Raw genomic sequence first — 24,460 nt, forward strand, 5'->3', positions numbered from 1 at the left:
CATGTGTATTTGTGCATCAAACCAAGGAAGAGATCCTTACGGATTAGATCATGTGTCAAGTTGGCACCACGGTTTTGTGGACCCTTCAGTATTGTTGAGAGGATTAGGCCAGTAGGCTATCGACTTGCACTGCCTCCAACAGTGAAATTTTGTGATGCTTTCCATGTGTCATTGCTTAAGAAGTATGTTAAAGATGTTGATCGTGTGATTGACTGGTAAGTATTGCAGGTGGAACCAGATGGAGAATTCCAGCCAAAGCCTCAGTCTATATTGCAGAAAAAGGTGCTCATGCTCCGAAACCGAGAAATCAAGCAAGATAAAGTGCAGTGGAAGCACTTTGGGCCCGATGAAGCTACATGGAAGATGGTGAATCAGATGCGGGCTTTGTATCCTTCATTGTTTGCCGATTGAGGCAAATAAATTTTGGTATGGTGTTTTGGTATATGTTTTGGTACATGTTTGATGATGTTTTGGTATATGTACATATGTATATGGATGTAAATAGCTCCATGAGCTATGTTATAAAGCTCCAGTAAGCGGTATGGGTGTCATGTCATTATTTTGTCATGTTGTTATGTTGTCATGTTGGTTTGATTTTCAACAGGGTGATCATTGTATATACCACATCGATCTATGTTATAAAGCTCCATGGGAAATATGTTTGCTTTTCAACAGCTTTGTTGAGGTATAGGTGTGGTTGAACACCAAGGACAGTGTACCCCAACGGAGAGGGTTTTGTAACAACCCTGGTGAAAATTCCATGTAATAAAAGTCAATAAAGGAAAAATAATAACCACGATTAATGGTACACTTATTCCAAGCTGAATGTTGGGCAAGACATCCTAGTGTGGGTGTTCATTTCGGTTTATTATGGCTAAGGAAATTGGCAAAGGCAATGGCTAAGGATTTGAAAAGGCAAAATGGCATTTTGACACACTTATTTATGAAAATAATAGAAATTAGGAGAAAAGGAAGGTGAAAGATCATAGGTTGCATGTGAGGAGGAAAATGAAGAAAAATATTGGAAAATGAAGAAAATAGAGGTCTGATTAATAAAAAGGCTTCTAAGGATCAGTTTGTAACCTTTTTTCAGTTTAGTTTTGGAGCTCTCTCGTTATTCTCTCTCTCTCTCTCACTCTTGGAAACTTAGAGTTTTCTTGGAGCATTTTGGCATTGGATCAAAAAAGGTAAAGAAGGCAAGTGGAAGCAAATATCAATCAGGGAAAGGCAACATAAAGCATGTACAGTAGGATTATTTGCACGTATTGATTTGCATGTGTCTTTTCCTTGCTATATTTGACATGCATGGTATTGCATGTGGTTCTTTTGTTGTTATGGCATGGTTTTTACCAGGTGTAATAGTGTTTTCAACCTAGCCTTTCCATTTCCAGATAGTCATGGTGTGATGGGGTTCTCATGTTTTGGTTGAGTTGGATTGCCAGATGGATTCAAAGCTTGGTGAGGTGGATATATGAATGATAGAGCACATGGCCTAGTGGTCCCTAAACCGAACTGTGGATCATAGTAAAGCCAATGGCCTAGTGACCCATGAGCCAAATTGTGGGTTGCGGTAAAGCCAAGATTGTGTTTCCTCGTTGGGCCTAAGAATCATTGTTGGTGAATGGAAGGATATATGGTAAAGCCAAGAGGTGGTTTTCTCTATGTTGGGCATAGTAATCTCAGGTTTGGGATATGTGGTAAAACCTGGAGAGGGGGTCTCAATTTAAGGCCTAGTGATCCAGGTTTAGATTACGATTAAGCCTTAGAGACTAGGAAATAGGAAAACTCCTCACATTGTAGGTGGAGAAATACGATTGCATTCATGCTTGTTTGGCCTTGTGATCGGGTGGAGATCATGGTAAATCCTATTATGACATGTTTATCGTGTTGGCCTAGTGAACCAAGATGGATTACAGTAAAGCTTGGTTTCTATTGATGAGGGTAAGGTGGTTTAGCCTCGAGATGCCATAGTTGGTTCTTTTGGTTTAAGTCCCACATTCATGCTTGGAATATGGCATGGGGGTGAATGGCTGATGAGAGATTTGGCTCAACTATTATATGGTCGGTTGGAACATGGTAGTCCCATCCCGAGTTTGGATTTTGCGTCATTAATGAAATGTTATTTCTCCTTGTATTTCTATGAGTATTACACCTGTTTATATGTGGATCATATGGTTGTGATTTCATTGATATTTTTGCTGCTATTATGTTGGTTATGTATGTTTTTTATGACAGTGGCTATGTATGGCTCTCATCATGTTTTTACTTGTAAATGAATGGACAATGCATTTATGACCTAATAAATGATAATGCAGTAAATGAAATGAGGGAAGAATGGTTCTTAGCGATTCTCAGATAAGTATGAGATCCTATGCTTAAATCTATTGTTTACACCTGTAGATTACATATTTTGATATGTTTGACGAAATGTCTGCCATGGCTAGTAGGGGTTTGGTTAAGGGCTTGTTCAATTATTTGCTTTTGCATAATTTTTTCCCTATCATTTTATTGTTCTGAAGGTGTCATTCCATTCTGGGCAGTGACCTAGGCTCTGAGCCTGAAAAAGTGGCTTAAACCCTGGGGACGATGGCACAAAACTGAACAAAATAATCCATGGACGCTGGCATGCCTATAGTATGATAGAGTCCAGGGTCTCCTAGACATTGTCAAACCTATAGTATGAAAACGTCCAAAGGTCAAGTGGTCAAAAACTTCAGTGAGACCCAAGGGATAGTTGCTTGAAGTGTTGGGATGGTTCTCATGGGTCCTGTAGCTGATGTGGAAGGTTTGTATGTTGTGTTTCCATCAATTCCATTTCCTTAAGACCACATAGGAGGTTGAATCTGATCATAATAGCCTCTCGTCTCATGTTTACCCAAGTTGGCTGGTTACTTGGGTAGATGTGGGGGGAAGGTGTTACAATCTTATAAATATGATGTTGACTTCTTTAACTCATGACAATAAATCCTAAGACCTAACAAACCCTAGAAGCATGTAGAACATGGTTTTACCTAAAAGACCATCACTAATGAGTATGAAACCCATGCTTTAAAATAATAACTTTTATTTTCTTCTTTTGTTTGTTACATAGATTACATATTGAAATAAGTACAACAACAATTATACCGAAACTAGTTACATTTCCAACAAAAGAAAAACCAAAAGAGAAGAGGTAGCAATTTAAAGGGATTTGGAGATTCAAATGCCTCCTAAATGTAAAACTATACATCTAGCTAGCCATAAACCAAAGAGTCCCTATATGGAATTTTATGCAAAGGAGGAGTTAGCAAGGACTTGAAAGATGTCCTCTATACAAGATATGTGAAGAAGATACTTCCATTATGTGAATCCATAGACAACTTAAGAACTTGTGTAGACTTTGATGGGGTGGCCTAGGGGGGACCTCAAATAGGTGTTATAGGGGGGCATTCTTTTTTTTAACTCCCAATATATAAAATTTAGAGTACTAGGGGTGGAACAAATAGTAAAGGAGAAATATTATCCCTTAAATTTATTTTCAAAGTGGAAGTTCCAAGGGGTATTCAAAAGATTTAGATCATGGGGTATTCCTTACTAGTAATTAATCAGATGTTGGGGAAAAAACACGTGAAAATATTACTCTGAGTTCCTTAATTGAAGAGATTCTTATTATAAAGGTTGTTGATGTCAATTTTATGCATGTGTTTACAAAATGGAATGGATATGTTGATGGATTATCTAAATATGGATTAGTTGTGGATCCTAGAATTTAGCACATCTGGGAAATACAAAGGGACTCTGTGATAGTTCTTTCGTCGAGACCATACGCATAAGGATTATTACTTATTTTATAATGTTTTCTTGTTGAGAGGATCTCATTTATAAATGATGGGATTCAATTTTGAATAATCAATTGATGTATATTAGGAGTTTTTATTTTACTTTACTAGTATGAAAGAAACTAGAGGACTATATAGTGAAAAATAAAAAAATTTCATAGTTGGTGATATCATAGTGAAGCCATATGTCATATATTAATATAGTCGTGTCCCTCAAGGTTACCAACTACTCTTCTAACTAGCGGTTAAGGCACCCTCAAATTCATATATTCCAATGAACAAGGGGTCTTGCAAGGTTTTCATTTGAAAAAAAAACACATGAGTATGCACTAAAAGAAAACATATTAATAAGCTCAAAATGTTTGAGACCTAAAATATAGTAGGCGATAATGTGAAAGTGTAAATAATGTGACCTTTTAATCTCTCTCTATATATACAATAAACCCCTAAAAAATGCCTCAATTGGTTCAACCATATCACCCCAGGATCAATTTCAATGAGAGGTCTCAAGATCCATTCTTGCCACATCCTTTGCATGAACTCATGTGGTTAAAGTGCTTTGAGGCCAATCCACCAAAGTCATTGCCTCTAATGTGTGCATCATTCATTTCCCTATCATGTAAAGCATACTAATCAACATCAATTGGTTAACATTGGGAAACACACCTTCAATGATAAGTCTCATTTTCATTATGTCTCCACACCTAATTAATCAAACCACGAAAAATAATTAATATACTCAGTGTAGATTTCCATAACAAATCTACACTCATTATTATTAAGCCAATCACATTCAAAATTTATGCTACTCTTTTTATGTTTTTATGTCAACCGAGAGTCTCTTCTCCTACCTTGCCACCACATGTGGATTAGCACTAACTCTAATTCCAATCAGAACTAAACAAATTTAATCCCTAGGTTCTATTCAATGGGCGTCAAGTGAAGCTCTCACCTAATAAACCATTATAGAATCTTTGCTCAACTTATTATAAAGATTCAAGCCTATATTAATATTTATAGCATTTACCATTGCTTAAATAAATCTCCTAGATTCTTGGATTAATTAATTCGCGACCCCTGTAAACAGCATTGGAAACATAATATCGTGGGTGGATCCAACAGAGGCATCTCCCCACCTCTGGAGTGCAAAGTGGATTCTAATGTTCAATTTTCTTCAAACATAGATATCACTGGCGGAGTAGCACGAAATGGAGCTTGGACCCAGATTAAAAGAAGATGAAAAATTCCGCAGGGAAGGTGAAAAAGCAGTCAAAGAAAATTTAAAGTGAGGATGTTTTGTAAATTTATAAGAATTCGGGGTTTTTTTCTGGGAAAACTTACAAGTGGATCAGTTTTGTGCGGTAAGTAGATTGTGAAAGTCCGACAAGATTTTGAGTTGTTCTGCGTGTGTCAACCTAAATCTTATAGGTTCCCTAGAGAATTCCCGCACTTAAATTTTGCATTTTTTTTATTATTATTAATATATGATATAGGTGATAGAATTTTACCTCAGTTTACAGAAAAAATATATATATGATATAGGTTTTCTAGAATTTTTGTACTCAAATTTTACATTTTTTTTTTATTAATATAATTTCCTAGTAACGCTACATTTTCATCATGTCTAACTTCTCACTATGATCAGAGGATAGCCCAAAATTTCAAATTTGACAAAACTTCATTTCCACAACCATTACCAATTGAACTACCCCAACAAACCCTAACCATTCCTTTTTTAAAAATGACATCAACTATTAAATCCTTCCCCACTCCAACCACTCCACAGGTGTAAGCCATACTAGACCCTTTTATAGAATGAAATTATTTTTTTACGCTACATTATTTTTCCAACATCACATCAAGTGCCATGTCCAAACAAATTTATAAACTTGACAGCCTGGAGCAGCAGTAAAAGGACCATTTCATCTCCTAATGTTTATCCTCCTACAATATCTAAGAAACGAGGTGGATACCATCATTTGTACATGAGACCATTAATTGGTTGCATTTTTAGGAGTTACTGCCACATCTAAGGCAGAGACCATTGCTTCTTTAACGGGATATTATATGATATACAAATAAATAATATCTTAAACAAGGACACAGATTTAGAATTATACATTTTATAAGATTTACCGTAGCAAAATTGGAAATAAAACCGAATCTGGTACTGCTTAGCGCACTGGCAGTTCAGGTTATGAACACAATTTTGCCCATTCGACCACAGAATTATCTTCAGTCAATCAATTATGTGTAAGACGAAAAATACAATTGAACCTGTCATGTTCACAGATCAGCTCTCCCTGGATATCTAGGGAAGGGGATGACATCTCTTATATTTTCCAGACCAGTTGCAAAAAGTACCATACGTTCAAACCCTAGGCCAAATCCAGCATGCTTTACAGTTCGATATCGACGTAGATCCAAGTACCAATCATAAGGTTCTCTTGGCAAGCCCATCTCTTCTAGCCTACATTTACAAACGTGAATCACAAGGGGATCAATTGTTGACAACCAGAACGTTAAGTAAATAACACCATGACATAAAATGAGCCGGGAAAGTGGCTCGCCACAAAACCAGGAATAACCTAGGTCCTCTTCTTATTCTTATTCATGAAGCATAACTGACAAAACTACAGAATTGTAGAAAATTGTGAACTTTTCCATGTCAGAAACTACTGACAAAATTCTGTGGAATTTTCCAACAGTTTCTTGCAATTTTTATTTTCGATTATATCAGTCATGCATAAAACCGGCAACAATATAATCATTTTGTTTCTAATCTTGACATTCATGGTACAGTCTCTGCAGAGAACTAAACATTTTTACCCCGTGCATGTGTAATGGAAACAGAAAAATGCCAAGAAACTTAAGTTTAAAACTACTGAGAAATTTCTGTCGAAGTTTCCAACAATTTCTTATGGTTTTTTGCCACCATTGTTTGTTTTTGGTGGAATCAGTCATGCCTCGTGGGCTCTCTGTCTTGTGGCTGTTCTATATGTATTTGATTATAAGCTATTACTACAGTGGCATATCGAATGGTGGGATTCTATTCCACATTAATATTTTACTCTTGTGCTGCGTGTGTTGGGTGTGTGGTGACTTATCCCACATGGATAACAATTGTGAAACAAAGGTCGTTTGCGAAGTATCACCTATACCAAAAGCATTTCCAAACCAGATGCTGCCTTTGGAGTAAAAGTCCTCAGGTTGATGTGGTAGCATCCTCACTCACTCAGTACTACCATCACTGGCATTATTGGCGTCATGCCTTCTGGGTTCTCTCAGCTCTGCGTTGTCAATGTCACTAGCGAACCCTATGCTACTAACTGTTACAGTCAACACAAAATTAAAAAGCATCCATGGAGGAAGAAATTTGATTCTTCATTGAAGAAAGCAGTATAGCAGCAACATAAGAGAGAGTAGTAGCAGCTTTAATGAATCTGAATCATGATGTGATAGCTAGCTATATTTGAAACTTGATATGAAGAATCTATAGATTACCATCTATACATGAAGTTGCATTTTGTGTCATTGAAGTGTTATTTTTAAGTTATTTTTTATGGAAGTTTTCTTTTCTGTTTCCTGTCACTCCTGCTAAGTGTATGGCCCCCCAGGTGTTTCTAATTCTGAAAATCAATTTTCTGTTTCCAATTGTTGATACATAGCACGTTAGGCAGAAACAAAAAGTACTGCAATTTTGAAGAAGTAATTTACAAAAAATGAATACACAAAAGCATAGTGCTTGTACCTTCTTACAATGACTTCATAATGCTCCTCTCTTTGGCTACCACCAATCAATTCCCCAACCTGTGAAGAATACGCCACCTTAATTTCTGTCCAAACAATGAGAATAAGACTGCAAGCATATGCTAAAGCCGAATACTTATTATCATTAACCAGCTTCAATATGTTAACAAATTCATGTTATACTGAATGACAAGATGAAAGAAGCATGCCTTAGGCACAAGTATATCCATGGCAGCAACAGTCTTTCCATCATCATTGAGTCGCATGTAAAATGCCTTAATATCTTTTGGATAGTTGTACACAATCACTGGCTTTTTAAATATCTCCTCTGTTAAATACCTGCATCAATTGAGACGGTTAAATGCAATATTTTTCATTTTGACTTTAAAATATATCCAGGTACGTCTTTCTGTCTTACGTACCTTTCATGCTCTGATGCTAAATCAATGCCCCACACCACCTTGTTATCAAACTTCTTATCCGTAACCTGTTTGGTTTCAATAACATCAGAATTCTGAAGCCGTCCTTGTGGCTGAAAATTTAGAAATCCCACAAACTCAAAACTGTTAAGTATTTATAATGTATGCATACATCCAAGTCACAAAATATTCCTAACCTTCTCTAGAAGCTGAACTGCTTCTGTGTAGGTAATACGCGCAAATGGGGTATTTGCTACTGAACGAAGGCGATCTATAGCACCCTTATCAAACATTTTTGACATGAATTCCATATCATCAAAACAGTTGTCAAGTAACCATTGACACAGGAATTTCACATAGTCTTCTGCGCAATTCATGCCATCCTGCAAAATAAGTTAACAGCCAATTACATACTTAAACCAGCAAATTCAGAATTCGTGAATTTTCACTAGTCTTGTAGAAAGCAAATGCAAGTTCAATTGAAAATGGATTTGGTTAGAAAATCCATAACGCACAGAATAAATGCATACAGTAAGTGTTGATTTTATAACAGGTCTTACCTCTAAATCTGCAAAGGCAATTTCAGGCTCAACCATCCAAAACTCCGCAAGATGCCTTGATGTATGAGAATTTTCAGCATGGAATGTTGGACCAAATGTGTACACACTACTAAGTGCACAAGCATAGGTCTCAACCTGAAGCTGACCAGAGACGGTCAAGAATGCTTGGCGAGTGAAGAAGTCCTGGGAAAAGTCGATCTTCCCATCTTTCTGTGGGATGCCAGGTTTCAATCTAGACCTTTCTTCCATCTTTAAGAGCTGATCTTTAGACTTCCGAAGTTCAGATACTGCAGCAACAATTGCTGCTTTATCAGCTTGGTTGGCCTTCAGATTTGAGATCCTGTCGCCTTTCTCTTTAACAAGGAACTTGGTAGCTTCTAAATCAGCTTCAGAAGGTGGAGGGTTTGCTTTCAATTCATGCTCTAGCCTATCTGCCTCACTAAATAGTGTTGTAACTTGAAACATCTCCCCAGCACCCTCGCAATCACTTGTGGACATAACAAAACCCATGATTTTGGAAAAACGTATGTGTTGCATATGCAAGTGCATTACGAATTCGAGAAACTGCAGAAATCTGTATTACATACACCGAAAATATAAGCGATAACACTGGTAAATGAATATAATTAGAGAGGGTATTAAATCGAAGAAAAACAAAAGCAACTTGCAAACTCATTGCAGTATCACCATTATTACTCTTTTAAAAATACATAAAGGGATCACACTTAGTTACTGGTCAATCCAGATTAAAAATATTTTGTTACTGGTCAATCCAGATCACGCTTGGACCGAATTGGCCTGGTAGAATTCTATCAGGGGTACACAAAAATAGAAGTTGTTGCATGGTACAGGAAAGCGTGACAAACAAAAGTATGAAGCTCAAATCCTCTTAGCCCTAGGGATGTGGTGGTCCATCTTGATCCACAAGTAATGGGAGCAAACCAACAATTGATGATGTAGGAAATTGAGACCATGAACCCACTGACACTTGATGTAGTCATAACATAGAGTAAGACTGTCCTCCAGCTGCATGAAATGCTCATTAGAAAAGGCCATCTTTGGGTCAAGAATTTGAGGGGGCCAGACCCAAGTGCTCTGAATGTACCTCTGATAGATGTCATCTCTAACTACCCTGTTGATTGCTTTGGTGGGGAGTTGACCATAGGCATGCAATGAGAATCTAAAAGAAGGGATACGAAGGTCTAAATGTCAATGGACTAAAGAAGTGAGGTTTCCAAGAACCAGCCCAGTTTGCATCTATAAAGACCCAGGGATGCAAACCCCCTCAAAGGAGCAAAGAGCGAGATAAGGGTATACCTTTCACACCATGAAGCAAAATGTGGAGAAAAAAGACGAGACCAAAAATTTTCTCAAGAAACAAATTAGTCCTAAATGTTCTAGCTTTACATCTTTTTCAAAGTAAGGACAAATTATTTCATCCTATATAGGCCATAAAAGAGGTTTCAAGCTCAGATTTCCTATTTATGCAGAAAACCAAGGATCATATATCATTTCAACCATATTTCTGAGGAAAGATTTTCTCGAGTGGATTTAAGGAACTTAGGCTGGCCGCTGCATTAAGAAATGAGCAGAGATCTTTCAAAAATTAAACAATCTGTTAAAAGACAACTACTTCTCAGGGACCTGCGAACTTCTTAATGCAAAATGCTTCTAGAATCTCCTAAAATTATGACCAACTAATTTAGACAGTTTCTCTTTGCTGCAATATCAGCCCAGCCCATGAGAAATTAACAAAAATAAATAGGAACCAAGTATGACCAAAGTTTGCTTCTCTGAGTTACAATAAAAGTCATAGTCCAATTTGGTAGCATTTTTAGACATATTTGCAGACAAAAATAACCAGACCTACCGTGTTTGTTCTAGGTCGAAGATGCGTATAGCTCCTCAAATATTCCATAGACAATTTTGTTTTTGCTATTGGATATTTAGGTTCAACAGTCCCCAATTCCAAAATCTTCTCAACCTTTAACTCAATCCTTTGCTTTGTCCCTTCAGGTGGTTGCTTGAACTCCCCTTCTGCCATAATGCATGTACCTGTTGCTGTGAGATGGTTATGAGAAGCAGAAGAACAGTCCACTAACACCTGCACTCACGAGTCACCACACAAACATAAGCATAAACGACAACTCAACTCTTACTACTTGCTTGCAGAAGTGGTCTCGTCATAGATACATATTACATACTTTGCCAATTCAACAAGAAATAGTCCCAAAACTAACTGTCCAGATTTACAAATTTTCAACAGTTACCTAGCAGTCTACTATGCATATAAGCAGTAAGTGAGCATAGCATAACAGTATTGAATTTTATACAAAAAAAAAAACAGTACTATGGTTGAGTGGAAATTGGACAGGACTGAGGAAAACAGTTGAGTATATTTCTTGAAGACAGAATGTCTTTGAAGAAAAAACTACTCTGCTGAAGTGCTAGCCTCTTGTGTTCATTGAAGAGAAGACATCCCCTGCTGAAGAAGGGAAGAAGCCACCACCAAGTTAATGTTCCAGTATATTAACCGAACTATGGTCTTTCAATATGTGAAATATGTATCTTATCTGTACAGTGAATATTGAAAAGACATGGACTTAGTCACTACATATGGAGATTTTATTAATAAAATTCCAATTTTGAATCTCAAGAAGTGGCAAATACAATCTGCCAGGTTTATATATATAGTTACACGCATACCACGCCCAAGCATTGGAGATCACGTACCCGAAGCTCCCCCGCTCCTCGGAGGGTTGGGCACTGATCGAAAACACTCCAAAACTGCCAGGAGCTTCAACGGGTATTTTGGAGCTTTTCGGGAGCTTCACTGCAACCTATTTTTGGCGTTTTGGGAGCTTCACTGCGATGAATAAGTGCAAACTTAGGTGTATTTGACATTGCCAGCTTGGGTGCTGCTTAAACTGATGGAACTGTACAAAGGGAAGGGTATGCCACTGGGTTTAGATTTGGATATGGGTTTGAAACTAAGAGAAACACCTTGTTTATGGAAAGCCCTTCTATCCAAATGAAGATGAGGCGTTTGGCCAATCATGATCTTTGTTATTGGAAAGCTATTCATTCTCCTCATATACACAGATAATAATTTAGGAAGATTGTTGGCCACTGGCAAAACCATCATTAACGCACGAGCTGAATGGACAAAAGATGGAATACTAAAGAAAAAAAATGGTTGAAATTATGAAAATAAATATTATTAAAAAACAATTTTTAATTTAATTTTCATATTTATTTAGGTATAAAATATATATAAACTTAGAAATTTATAATTTTATTATACAAACTCTTTCTAAAATAACATTGGATTTAAACTCTATTGTTTCAATTTTTTAATTATTATTAATATATATTTTATTTTTTCTTATCTCTATTATAATTAGATGTAATATATATAATATTGGTGAGGTTACCTCAAGGGCGAATGTAATATATATAATATTGGTGAGGTTACATCAAGGGTGAAGAATTGAACCAAAGACTTAACATATAGCGTTGCATGAAATCACCTAATAATAGAGTAATAACAATCTTTTTCCGGTTTGGGACTTTTGGGAGTTCTGCATGTTTCTTTGCTCGGAAGGAATTTGATTGAGAAATTGTTGATGGCTTAATATTTTGATTTTTTTTGGCAATGTTTCAAAGTTCAATCTTTTACATATATTTCTTTGCAAGATAGAATTTGATTAGCAAATTTTAGATGGAAATAAATAAATTATTTATTTTTATTTTTAATATATGTTAAATTTTAATATATTTTATTATTGCGACTCCCAACTTGAAGTCCCTGTAAATTTGAGCAATACTATACTAGTTCCTGCTTATCGAAAGTACTCGCATACCCGAAACTTGTGCAACATAGTGTATATATATATATAAGAGAGATAATCATACATACCTGAAGATTTGTAGGGCAAGAGCCATCATTGACCTCCAGGAACATGAAACTGTTTTTGCACTGCTCTCTACCAGTCTTAACCCATCCTCACACAACCACCCTCTGTCCAACCAATCCTTGGCCGCCGTCAGGGCGTCCTACAATCCTTTTGATGAGAACTCTCTTTGAATATTTCGCCCATTCAACTCCCGCCACGTCTTCCCCGCTCCCGCCTGCCATGCCACCCATTTGAGTCGCAACCGATTCCTCCTGTGTACCCATTTCAATTTCAATCCCCCTGGCTATTATTCAATACAATATCACTAACAGGATCTTTGGCCCAGGATGAGACAATGCTTCCACTACAGAGATTCTACTTATTTCCTTCTACTTATTTCCTTGACTGGTAAAACTCGCAGGGATCGGATGAATATCTTTCAAAGCTACCCGTCGTGGCTATCGAGCACACTGTGCCTTTTCAAAAAAAGTTGACAGCCCAGAAAACAGTTCTCATACCGCTAGTGAGTCACTTGGAATGGGTTAAAAGACACCAAAAAGCAACGTTAAATTTTACACAAAACAACATTGAGGTGAGAGTATATATATGAGGTAAGTGAATACGTGGATTGGTGAGGTTTTTTCCGTCGTTTTACAATGGCAAAACTCCCCAATTTTAAAGTTCAAAATTTTCATGGATTAAGTCGAATGATAATTCTTTTATAAGATGCTCGTTAAATTTAGATAAAACGGAAAAAATAAAAATAAAAATAAATTTTTTTTGCTCTCATAAATAACCCCTAAATGAGGTTTGGTAGTGGCCACTTAATAATTTCACTTTAAGAAATTGAAATAATAAAGAAAGCATTAAATTCTTTATTCGAAAGATAATATGAAATAAATTTTAGAGCTCAATATTAATGGAAAAATATGGGTTTATGATTTTTGAACAAGTTAATCGTTTGTAAGTGGGTTTATGAAAATGTATGTGGTGGATTCAAATCAAAGATAATTTTTTTGGTATTTAAAAATTATTTAAAGACATACACAATTTGATTATTGAAGAGATAGTTAATTAATATTATGTTTAGTTAAGCAACATGATGAAGTTTTAATGTTAGATATTCTTTTCCTTAATTCATGATCAAGTTTTGAAGTTTCATGAATTAACTTTTGTGAGGAAATTTAATGGATGACAATGTAAAACGCTTGAAGCACAAATCTAACACAATTAAAGATTGATCCACAAAGAATCAATATCATGTGTATCTAGTAGAAGATAGGTTTGTGGCAATCGTTTTTACAAAGGAGGACATAGACCAAATCTTTGATAGGGGGCCATGGTTTGTAATAACCATGTGCCTCTAGTATTTAAATTGTTGGTCTTGAGGTTTTGACCCCTTGGAAAATTTCATGCCATGGTCCTAATCTAGGTTAGTCTTCTCTTCCTGCTTTACACCACTAGGATAATGCTATTGATCCAAACTCGTGCACCTAATATAAATCAGGCATCCACAAGAACACTTACAATGACTTTCAGTTTCATGTGCTATCAACCACTTATGGCAAGATAGAACAAAACGAATTGTTAACACGCCATACTCAACTCACCCTAAATAGTTGGAAAAAATATTAGTTTTAAATTCTCACTGAATAAATATTCATGTACAATATTGATACAAACAACATGAAGCTTTATAACCCCCAACTTAGACTAAAGGGGCCACTTTTTGGAACAAGGCAAGCACAAATGGGACTTGCTTAGGCATAAGTTACCCAAACAAATAGAAGAAATGCATATATAAGCTAGGATGTTATATTTAAGTGGTAGTACTAATTGAGATTGTAAGAGATAATTGGTGACATCATTCATGCTATTGGAAGGATGTAATCTCAGTTTGACCCTTTCGAATACTTTGTATTTGAAATTAATAAAATAATAGGACTAATTGAGGCAAGAGTGCTTAAAGGGGCTATGATACCACAGGTGGAGAAAGTTGAGGGGGTCCAAGGGATTTCTAAATGTTTAAAAAATCAGTCATTTCCACCTATCTTACCTTATAACCTTCATTTTTTTCAAGCTTGTATAATTTAAAAAGGGGGAAACAAGTAGTGGAGAAAATTGTTTTCTAGACTTAAGCCACCACTCTTACATTTGAGCAACTTGTCTTCTCTTCATTTTTGGAACTAAAAAGAGTTAGATTGTGACTCATCTTACTCTTTGGAGTTAATCAATTCCATTTATGGGATATTCCCTTCTACCATTGGAAGTATTGGAGCATGGATGTTGAAAGACTCTTTGTTAATGGGCACTTTTCCCTTGCTTCCTCCTAAAGCATCACAATCATTCAACACTATTAACATGATCACATTTGTCACTTACGATTATGATGGATCTGATGATCTGGGGATTATCCCTTCCCCTTTGGACATTGACATGTATGGCGATTAGATGCCTTTGAGCCCCATTGAGTTTTCTTATCAAGCTATCCAAATGGCAACTACTGACCCTGAGCTAAGTTCTTGACATGACATGGAGCTTCATGCTTATTCCTTGTCTGCTTGGGTTGTTGATCATTCTAGTTTCCGTGACTTCCTCGATACTAGGATGCCATCTTATCAATCCATCTTCGAAGCCATGATGATCTCTGATCCACCTTAAGAAAAATCTCATCATCAATCATCTTTCCTCATTTGTTTGGAACATCTAAATGACGAGTTACGCAACCTTGTGTCATCGTGAAATGTCAATTGGGCGAAAGATCTTGCCATGACACATGATGTGTTCTTTGAAGGAAACTTCACAAAAATTTCACCTGTCATTCCCATTGATTTATCTAAAATCAGGTGTCATGGAAAACACATTATGATCGGAGCAGATTGCATTATAGATGAGATCGCTACATACACTGCTCTTTTGAAATAATTTTGTCTCTTTTTTGCTTGGTCCTACGAAAAAAATGACTGGAATCAATCCTCAAATTGTAGAGCATGAAATCATGAAAGGAGCTAAGAAACTTTGATAATGGGTCTACTCAGTCCATCCTTGCAAAGTTGCTTCCATCAAAGTAGAAGTCAAAAAAATGCTCAAAGCTATGTTCATCTATTTGGTCCCCTTAACAAAATGGGTTTCTAACATCTTTACTGACACTAAGAAATAGGGTACAATTCATTTTTGTATCAGATATGGGGATTTAAACTGGGTATGTCCAAATAATAACTACCCAACTCCATTCATTAATCAAATCATCGATGAATGTGCCAACAATGAGATATTTTCCTTCATGGATGGTTTCTTCGGCTATAACCAAGTACATATTAAACTAGAGGGTCATCATAAAATGAATTTCATTTGTCCTTGGGGTACATTCGCATATAGGAAACTACCATTTGGTCTTAAAAATGTTGGGGTGACTTTCTAGCAAGCCATGGCTTCTGCTTTTCATAACATCAAATGAATTGTGTAGGCATACTTGGATGACCTTGTTTCTCACATTTCTCATCAAGGTGATCATCCTACACATCTACAAGCCATCTTTATGCATTTTCACTATTATAATATTCATTTGAATCCCCACAAATGCATATTTTGCATTGTTTCCCAAAAATTCTGTAATACCATAAAAAAAAAAGGCTAAGGTGTGTACCTTTATTTGAAGAATTAGATTTTTAGCTCATTCTTTCCACTTCAACAACTCCACAACGAAAGTATGGGAAACAAATATCCTCCAAACCATAGGCTCAACTCAATAGTCAGCATCCCAAAAGCTTCAATCTATTATTTTCCAGATGTAAATAAGTATTTCCTCTCACCCCCAAAAAGATGTCATCTTCTCACTTACCCCTTTCTTATATAGAGTCATTCTATCATAAAGGACTTGATTCCAAGGCTCCATTTGTCATAATTATATTTTATCTTAATTTCTCTTTCTCGATGTCTTTATTTGTCTTTCCCTGTGTCTTTCTTTTGCAGTTTGTTAATTTAATTGATTTGGGGCATGACATACTTCTCCACTTCAATGAACTTCATCCTGAAATTAACTTAAACATGCACATCATCATTCCATAATATCATTTGGCACCAAGGCAAGAATTTGTCACCGAGACGATAACAACATTTTCCACCAAGGCAAGCATCTATCACCAAAATAGGAATATCATCTTCCCACCAAGGCAATCATCAATCACCAAGATAGAAATATCATCTACCACCCGAACAAGCATATGTTCCAAGACAGGTATATCATTTGCAGGAATATGTCACCAAGAGAAGAGTATCATTTGCCACCAAGGCAAGAATATGTCACCAAGATAAGAAAATCATCTGCCACTAAGGAAGGCATCTGTCACCAAGACAAAAACATCATCTATATGAATATGTCACCAAGACGGGGATATTGTCTGCCACCAAGGCAGGCATCTGTCACCAAGATAGGAACATCACCTGCCACCAAGGCAAACATCTATCACCAATATAGTAATATCGTCTTCCCACCAAGGTAGGCATCTATCACCAAAATAATAATATCATCTTCCACCTAGGTAGGCATCTATCGCCAATACATGTATATCATCTACATACATTTTCCACCAAGGCAAGAGTATTATTTGCCACCAAGGCAGGTATCTATCACCAAGATAGGAACATCATCTACCAATAAGACAAGAATCTATCACCAAGATAGGAACATCACATGTAGGCATTTGTCACCATGACAAGGACATCATTTGCCACCAAGGAAAGCATATGTCACCAAGACAGGAAAATCATCTGCCACCAGGGAAAGCATATGTCACCAAGACAAGAAAATCATCTTCCACCAAGGTAGGCATTTATCACCAAGATAGGAATATCCTTTGCCACCAAGTCAAGCATCTATGGTTGACAGATAATTCATAATTTCCTTCTTTCTTCTAAACTTGTCATCACGATTCCAGGGCATAAGAAACACTGGAAATAGTAGAATGAGATGTCCCATACCACCATCATGAAATATCATCATAATATCATAATATCATACATTTTTATTAGAGACATATCAACATAATAAATGAAATAATATGACATCATCATTCTCAAGGTAGTATTGAGATTTGGGGCATGAGGGGACTGGCTCATGTTATATTATTCCTTCATCTATCTTTCAACCCGTGGGGACCCGAATCAGACAAAAACACTTATCACATGGAGATCATAACATGAGTTATAAGCTAGTATTAATATTCAGGACATGAGGGGACCACCTCATGTTAGCTCATCCCTTCATAATTATTTTGACATATGGGGACCTAAATCACACATAAACACATATCATACGGAGAGAACAAACCCATAATTCTAAAAATAAAGTTTTCAAGATTCATCAATTTAGTAAATACTATCCATCATCAATTAAATTGGCTTCCATGGATTCATTGAATAAATTGTCTCTCTTTTAGTCATTGTAATTGTAAATCTGCATCTTGGGTAATAGGAAATTTCATAAATCTGTATGTCATCAAAAAGAGACATATTGTTATTAATACCAATACCATCAACATATATTTGGTTAATTTTGTGCATGACTCATTAAGCACCTCATCATCTAAGTTCATACAATCACATGATGTCACATCACATCATATTAAGTACTTTTAAAACATAATCATATAGTTTCACCTAGACCTAATATATCCATCAAAATAATAATTGTTCAAAATTCTCATCTCGAGTCTAAGTTAATAAATCATAATGAAAAAATAGGGAAAATCATAGAGTTTGTGGCATCCCAAGTAATTTCCTCATGTGTTTTCTTCTGTAACCACCCCACCCCACATTTACCCACTTTTACAAGATCTCTAGGGAAAAACAAGATGAGAGTTACTATGACATGACCTAAAATCCAAGTTTTAGTTATGGAAGTAGGGTTTATTGACCACAAACTTACTAAAACCTCTCAGGGGCTCCAGATCACCTAGGTGTCAGACAACAACCACTAGCGATCAGAGCCTGAGCTGGAACTTTCTTTTTAATCGAGTTCACAGCCCAGCTACATGCATGCCAAGTTGTGTATGAGTTTGGAAAGCTCTAGCCGCATGCACATGCCTTCCTTCATGTAATTGCAGCCGAAATTTCCCAGTGTCGTGCATGCGGCCGTGAAATCAGTGCCACGTTTTCAAGGCTAGCCTATAGGCCACTTCCCAGAATTTCCTAGAACTTTCCACAATAAATTCTAAGATAACCACAAGTTTACACAAGCTCTACTAGGTTGAGATCTTGTCCATACATTCCAGTCACATGATAAACATTTAGGAAAAAATATGGTAAACACGGTAGCTACAGGTCATGAATGCATATGTGATCATGGTCTCGTTCATTTCACCAGAGAATAATCAAGAAGGATCACTTCCCTTCTCATGCTAGTTGTAACAACACATTTTAGCTCATTCATTCATGTAACCATTCAACAACTTATCAAATCATGAACAAGATCCATAACATGAGCACATCATTTAACCATGCCTATAACCAACATCTAACTAGAATGGAACCATGACAAACCAATCATAAAATCAACAAAATAGCCAATACACATGTTCATTAATATCAATAAGAAATAACATGATAACATATACATAAATCCAACTAAGTCAGGGACTTCCACGTACCACCCAACCATAGATTGGGCTAAACAAAATCTCTCTTTCATCTAGTCACCCTCGTGCCATATTCCAAGCATGAATGTGGAATTGCATGGGATAAACCAAAGCAAAACCAAACAGGGCATCCAGAGGACAAACCACCTCAACCCTCAACCATAGTGATTTCACCTAAACCGGTCCAAAAATCACTAAACCAACACAAGCTTAGATGCTTCATAATTTATTCACCATACCCAAAGGAATTTTCATGTCTCCACCCAGCTGTCAAGGGCTTCTCGGAGAAAACCATCGCCACCCCAACCCTTCGGATTTTCCTAAGACCACCTCACCTGGCTCCAAAATCTTCAGGCACTCCAAATCTCAACCAAGAATGAATCCCATCACACCATGGTTATCCAGGAAATGGCAAGGAAGGGTTGAAACCACTATCAGTCCAGGAAAATCTCATTCCAATTACAACAACCGATCAAGTAACAAAATGCACATACCATGCATTCAAATCCCAATAATGAAATCACAAATGCAACCTGTTACCTGCAAAATCTTCCTATTGTAGTTGTTCCTCCCAATATTCTCCTTGTGCTCCCTTTCTTTCCTTTGCTTGATTGCTTGATTGCTTGTGTCCAAGTGCTCTTTCTCTCCTCTTGGAGTTCAATTTCTGATACTAATCAAAAACTTAGCAAAAGTTGTCAATTGCTTCTCTAATACCTTTCTATCATTGATGTTTGATGTCTCTTCATTTCCTTTCCTTTTTTTTTCATTTTCCTTTATTTTCTTTCTCATGTCCGTTGCATGCATATTTGTGTCTCTTCATCTACCTTTTCTCCTATTTTCCTTTATTCCTTGAATTAATTTTCATTTATTGTCAATGCCAATGCCAATGCCAATTTTCTTAGCTAATAATTAACCATAAGTGATGCCCACTTTAATGTTTTTCCTCTTCATTCAGCTTGGAATATGTGCCTAGTGACCTTGGTCTTATTTTTTCCTTTAATGTCCTTTATTGCATGAAACTTTAACTTGGGGTTATTACAAACCCCTCCCCCTTGGGGGAACACCCTCCTTTGTGTTCTATGACACTTATGACCAACAAACCGTTGAAATAAAAACATACTTCTTATGGAGCTTTATAAACATAGCTCGATGCAATATTTACAATGAAAACACACACACACACCAAAAACTCATTTGCTTCAACCAACAAATAAAGAAGGATATGATTTCGGCATCTAATCATCCATCTCCCATGTAGCTTCATTAGGCCCAAAGTGCTTCAACTGCAGTTTAACTTTCTCTATTGCTCGGTTCCAGAGCATGAGTTGTTTCCGCTACAATATGAATTGTGGCTCTAGCTAGAACCATTCCTCTGGTTCCACCTACAATACAGACCAATCAATCACATGATCAACATCCTGCATATATCTCTTAAGAAATTAAACATGGAATACATCATGTACTTTCTCAAATGGAGGCAGTGAAATTTGGTAGGCCACTAGTGCAATACTCTCAAGGATCTAAAAAGGCCCAGAATACCGAGGTGTGAACTTGTCACATGACCCAATCCTCAAGGAACTCTTCTTGGGCTTGGTGTGCAAGTGCACATCCTCCCCAACCTGGAACTCATTGAATACTCTATGCTGATCCACATAGCTCTTTGTTTGTCTTGTGTTGCCTTTAAATTATTTGTAATAAAAATGCATTTCCTACTCCATCTCAGCCAACATATCCAGTCTAATCAACACCCTATTCACTGGATCATTCTAGCTGATAGGAGTATTACAACTCTGCCCGTAGAAATCCTCAAATGGGCTTATCTTTAAGGGTTCCTAATACCCATTGTCATAAGCAAACTCCACCATTGGAAGATACTCTTCCCACTTCCTCTACTGATGCATGACATACATCCTCAACATATCCTCAAGAATCTTGTTAACCCTCTCTGTATGTTCATATGTCTGAGGATGATAAGCTGTGTTGAAGGCTAACTCTGTCCTTAAAGCTACAAACAATTCCTTCCAAAATGTGGAAGTGAATTTGGCATCTCTATTAGATACAATCTTCTTGGGAACTCCATGCAACCTCTCTATATCCCTAATGAAGTTTTGAGCCACTTCACTAGCTGAATTATTAGAATTTACCGCAATGAAGTGAGCTACCTTGCTCAATTTGTCAACCACAACCACAATGGAGTCCTGTTGGCTCGATGTCCTAGGAAAAATTGTAATGAACTCCATGGAAATAACATCTCATTTCCATTCTAGAATAGGAATAGTTTGTAACAAACCAGTTGGATGCTTGCATTCAACCTTTACCTGTTAATAGTCGAAGCACTTTACAACAAACTCAACCACCTCTTTCTTCAGATTCAGCCAATAGTAGAACTTCTTAGCAGTTGTCAAGTCTTATGGTATCCTGGGTCACCTGACTATGGCTTGACATTAAATTCCCTCAAGATAAGCTTCTTCAACTCACTATTATCCAGCACATAGATCTTGCTCCTGAATCTAACCAAGCCATATGTTGTGAGGTGATACTCCTCATCTTGGTCACCCTCACCCTGTTGCTGCAATATTTGCTTTAGTTGTTGCTACTTCTCATCATGTTGTCTTACATGTAAATTTTATGATGAACTGCCTGTAATAACTTGCTAGTCCCATGAATGATCTAACCTCATCCACATTCCTTGGAGCTGGCCATTTCATGATATATTTAATCTTTTATGAATCCACTGTTATCTCTTCCTTGGAAACAACATGCCCCAAGTAAGCTTGGCATAAAACTGATGCTCTCTCAACAATCTCAATACTGTTTCCAGGTGCTCTGCATGCTCTTCCTCATTCTTGGAATATACCAATATATCATCAACAAAGACTATCATAAACTTATCCAGGTAAGGGTGCAATACATTGTTCATCAAACACGTGAAGGTGGTTGGAGCATTAGTAAGACCAAAAGGAACCATCACAAATTCATAGTGCCCATAGCTTATACATAATGCAACATTGTAGATGTCTTCTTCTTTGATGCACAACTGATGATATCATGATCTCAAATCAATCTTTAAAAATATTGTTGCTCCTTTTAGCTGATCAAAAAAATCATCAATCCAAGGTAATGGATACATGTTCTTGATAGTCACCATGTTCAACTTCCTGTAATCAATGCACAATATTAAAGTACCATCCTTCTTCTTTACAAACAACATTGGTGCAACCCAAGGTGACACACTTGGCCTTATGTATCCCTTATCAAGCATCTCTTTAAGTTGTAACTTTAATTCCACTAAATCTGGATTCACTTCGGAGTGCTCATCTTGTACGGTGCCTTAGATGTTGGTGTTTCTCATGGTATCAACTCAATAGAGAAATCCACCTCTCCATGAGGCGACAACTCTAGAATCTCTGCAAGAAACACATCCTGAAACTGTTGTAAGACAGGATACCTCCTCAGGACTTCAACATCCTTCCCTTTATCATTGGAAACATGAACTGTAAACAATACACACCATTTCCTGCAATTGCGCTTAGCTTTCATATTTGTACCATTCTCATTGATGTAGGCTTCTTCTTTCCCGGCAAGAATCTCATTTCCCCATCATCATCCAGGCACTCAGTGGCCTTCTCATAGCAATTCACCTTGGTCCTGTGAATGAAGAACTAATCCATGCCCAAAAGCATGATATATGAACCCAAAGGAATCACATTTATATGTTTTTATGTAGGCATACCATTAAGCTCAAACTCATAAGATCTCACCCAGTGATGAACTCTTCTCTTGGTCCCTATAGCCAACTATACCAACTAAAATATTGCATGCACTTCCTTATTCAAATGACATTGATCCACCAAAGGACTAACATAGATATAATTAGATCTGACATCAATCAAAATGGAAACAACTTGATCACGAAGCTTAGCTTCCATCTCAATAATAGATGCATGATGGTTTTTCTGCATGTTATCAAGTGTTGCATAGATCTAGGGAATGCTCCGAACCACATCCCCAACTTCTTGCACATTATGATAACTGTAGATATGTGGCCTACCACCCTGGTACAATGGTCAATCCTTGTTGTGATGGTATTTACCACAAATCCAACACTTCAACGGTCCCCTACCATTAACTTTATTTTGTTGCTCTCCAGGATGATACCCATGTTCTTCCTCAACTGCATTTAACTTCTTATGAGCTGTTGCATTTTCTTTCTCACCTACATCCTAATATCTTCCTCGCTTCTTAATCCATTTTCATTTAGTATTCTCATTACCCTTCCAATCACACTTGAACTCAGGCTTATGCTTTGACTGCTCATAACAATGGTTTAACTTTCTAATAACTTCCTCCAATGACAAAGGCTCATCAAACTTAATCTGGTCCTTGAATGACAAAGGAAATCCATTGATGAACCTTTTTATCTTCACTTTCTCATCCTTGAGGTAGGGAACATGCCTCAACAACTCTAGAAATTTAGTTGTGTACTCTTCATATGTTATGGAACCCATCATGAGCTCATAGAACTCCTTTGCCTTTCCATCATAATATTTCGCAGACATGTACTTCTTCTTGAATATTCTTTCAACTCATCCCATGTCAGCTTCTCTTCCCTGATGCTTATGACATTTTTAATATCTTCCCACCAGATATCTGCTTTTCCTTTGAGACTGAAGGTGGCTATATTGGCTTTCATGTTCTCTGAGTAATCATGCAATCCACAAAATTTCTTCATCCCAAGAAGAGATACTTTTGTATCCTTTGATTTATTCAATTCCCCATCAAAATTAGGAAGCTTGGGTTTCTTGAATTCCTCATGAAAATACTCACTCCTCCTATGATGATAGCCGTGATGGCGATGATGTCTCCTGTAGAAGAGTTAGAATAAAAATCATGCATACTAGTCATCTTGGCAGGAGTATCCAAGAGTGTGCCACTCTTCAATTTATCATCTATGTCCAACCTGTTCCTTTTCTGAGACATGCTACCATCTTCCCCATTAGTATTTTCTTCTTGTCTATATCCATGATTGATCCTCTGTTGTCCCTGCTCTTGCAAGTCTTAAAGGCTTTGAAAAATCACTACATTGACTTCGAATTTCTTTTATTGAGCCTTTGCAAGTCTTTCTTGTGCCTCAATCAACCTATTATCTGCCTTGCAACATTTAATCTCTTCCCTCAGAATCCTCAGTGTATCTTCTAGATCAGGAGAATATTCCTCTCCTTGCTGCTCAACTGACTTTTTCCATTCCACCGATTTGACATCAGGCCTGTACAAGGAATCATGTGCATTGTAATCCACCATTTTTCTCTCCATCTTTGGCCTTCTATTTTCTGCAAACATACCATGTCAGATAAACCAAATAGAAGACACAATAAAAATCAT

At 36.9% G+C, this 24,460-nt stretch overlaps 1 pseudogene across 1 annotated transcript; it reads right to left on the reverse strand.

The window, feature by feature from the left end:
* Positions 1-5,809: 5,809 nt before the first annotated feature.
* LOC149157838 (asparagine--tRNA ligase, cytoplasmic 1-like) lies at positions 5,810-12,805 on the reverse strand (annotated as a pseudogene). Its single transcript, XR_016262009.1, has 8 exons — positions 12,467-12,805; positions 10,418-10,651; positions 8,548-9,121; positions 8,185-8,370; positions 7,991-8,055; positions 7,778-7,925; positions 7,570-7,628; positions 5,810-6,288 (listed from the first exon to the last, which is right to left on the reverse strand). The product of XR_016262009.1 is annotated as an asparagine--tRNA ligase, cytoplasmic 1-like (transcript).
* Positions 12,806-24,460: the final 11,655 nt, after the last annotated feature.

This window comes from Pinus tabuliformis, chromosome 5_2 (assembly GCF_031772625.1).
Source record: "Pinus tabuliformis cultivar Carrire ecotype Pingquan chromosome 5_2, CPIR1, whole genome shotgun sequence".
NCBI lineage: Eukaryota > Viridiplantae > Streptophyta > Pinopsida > Pinales > Pinaceae > Pinus > Pinus tabuliformis.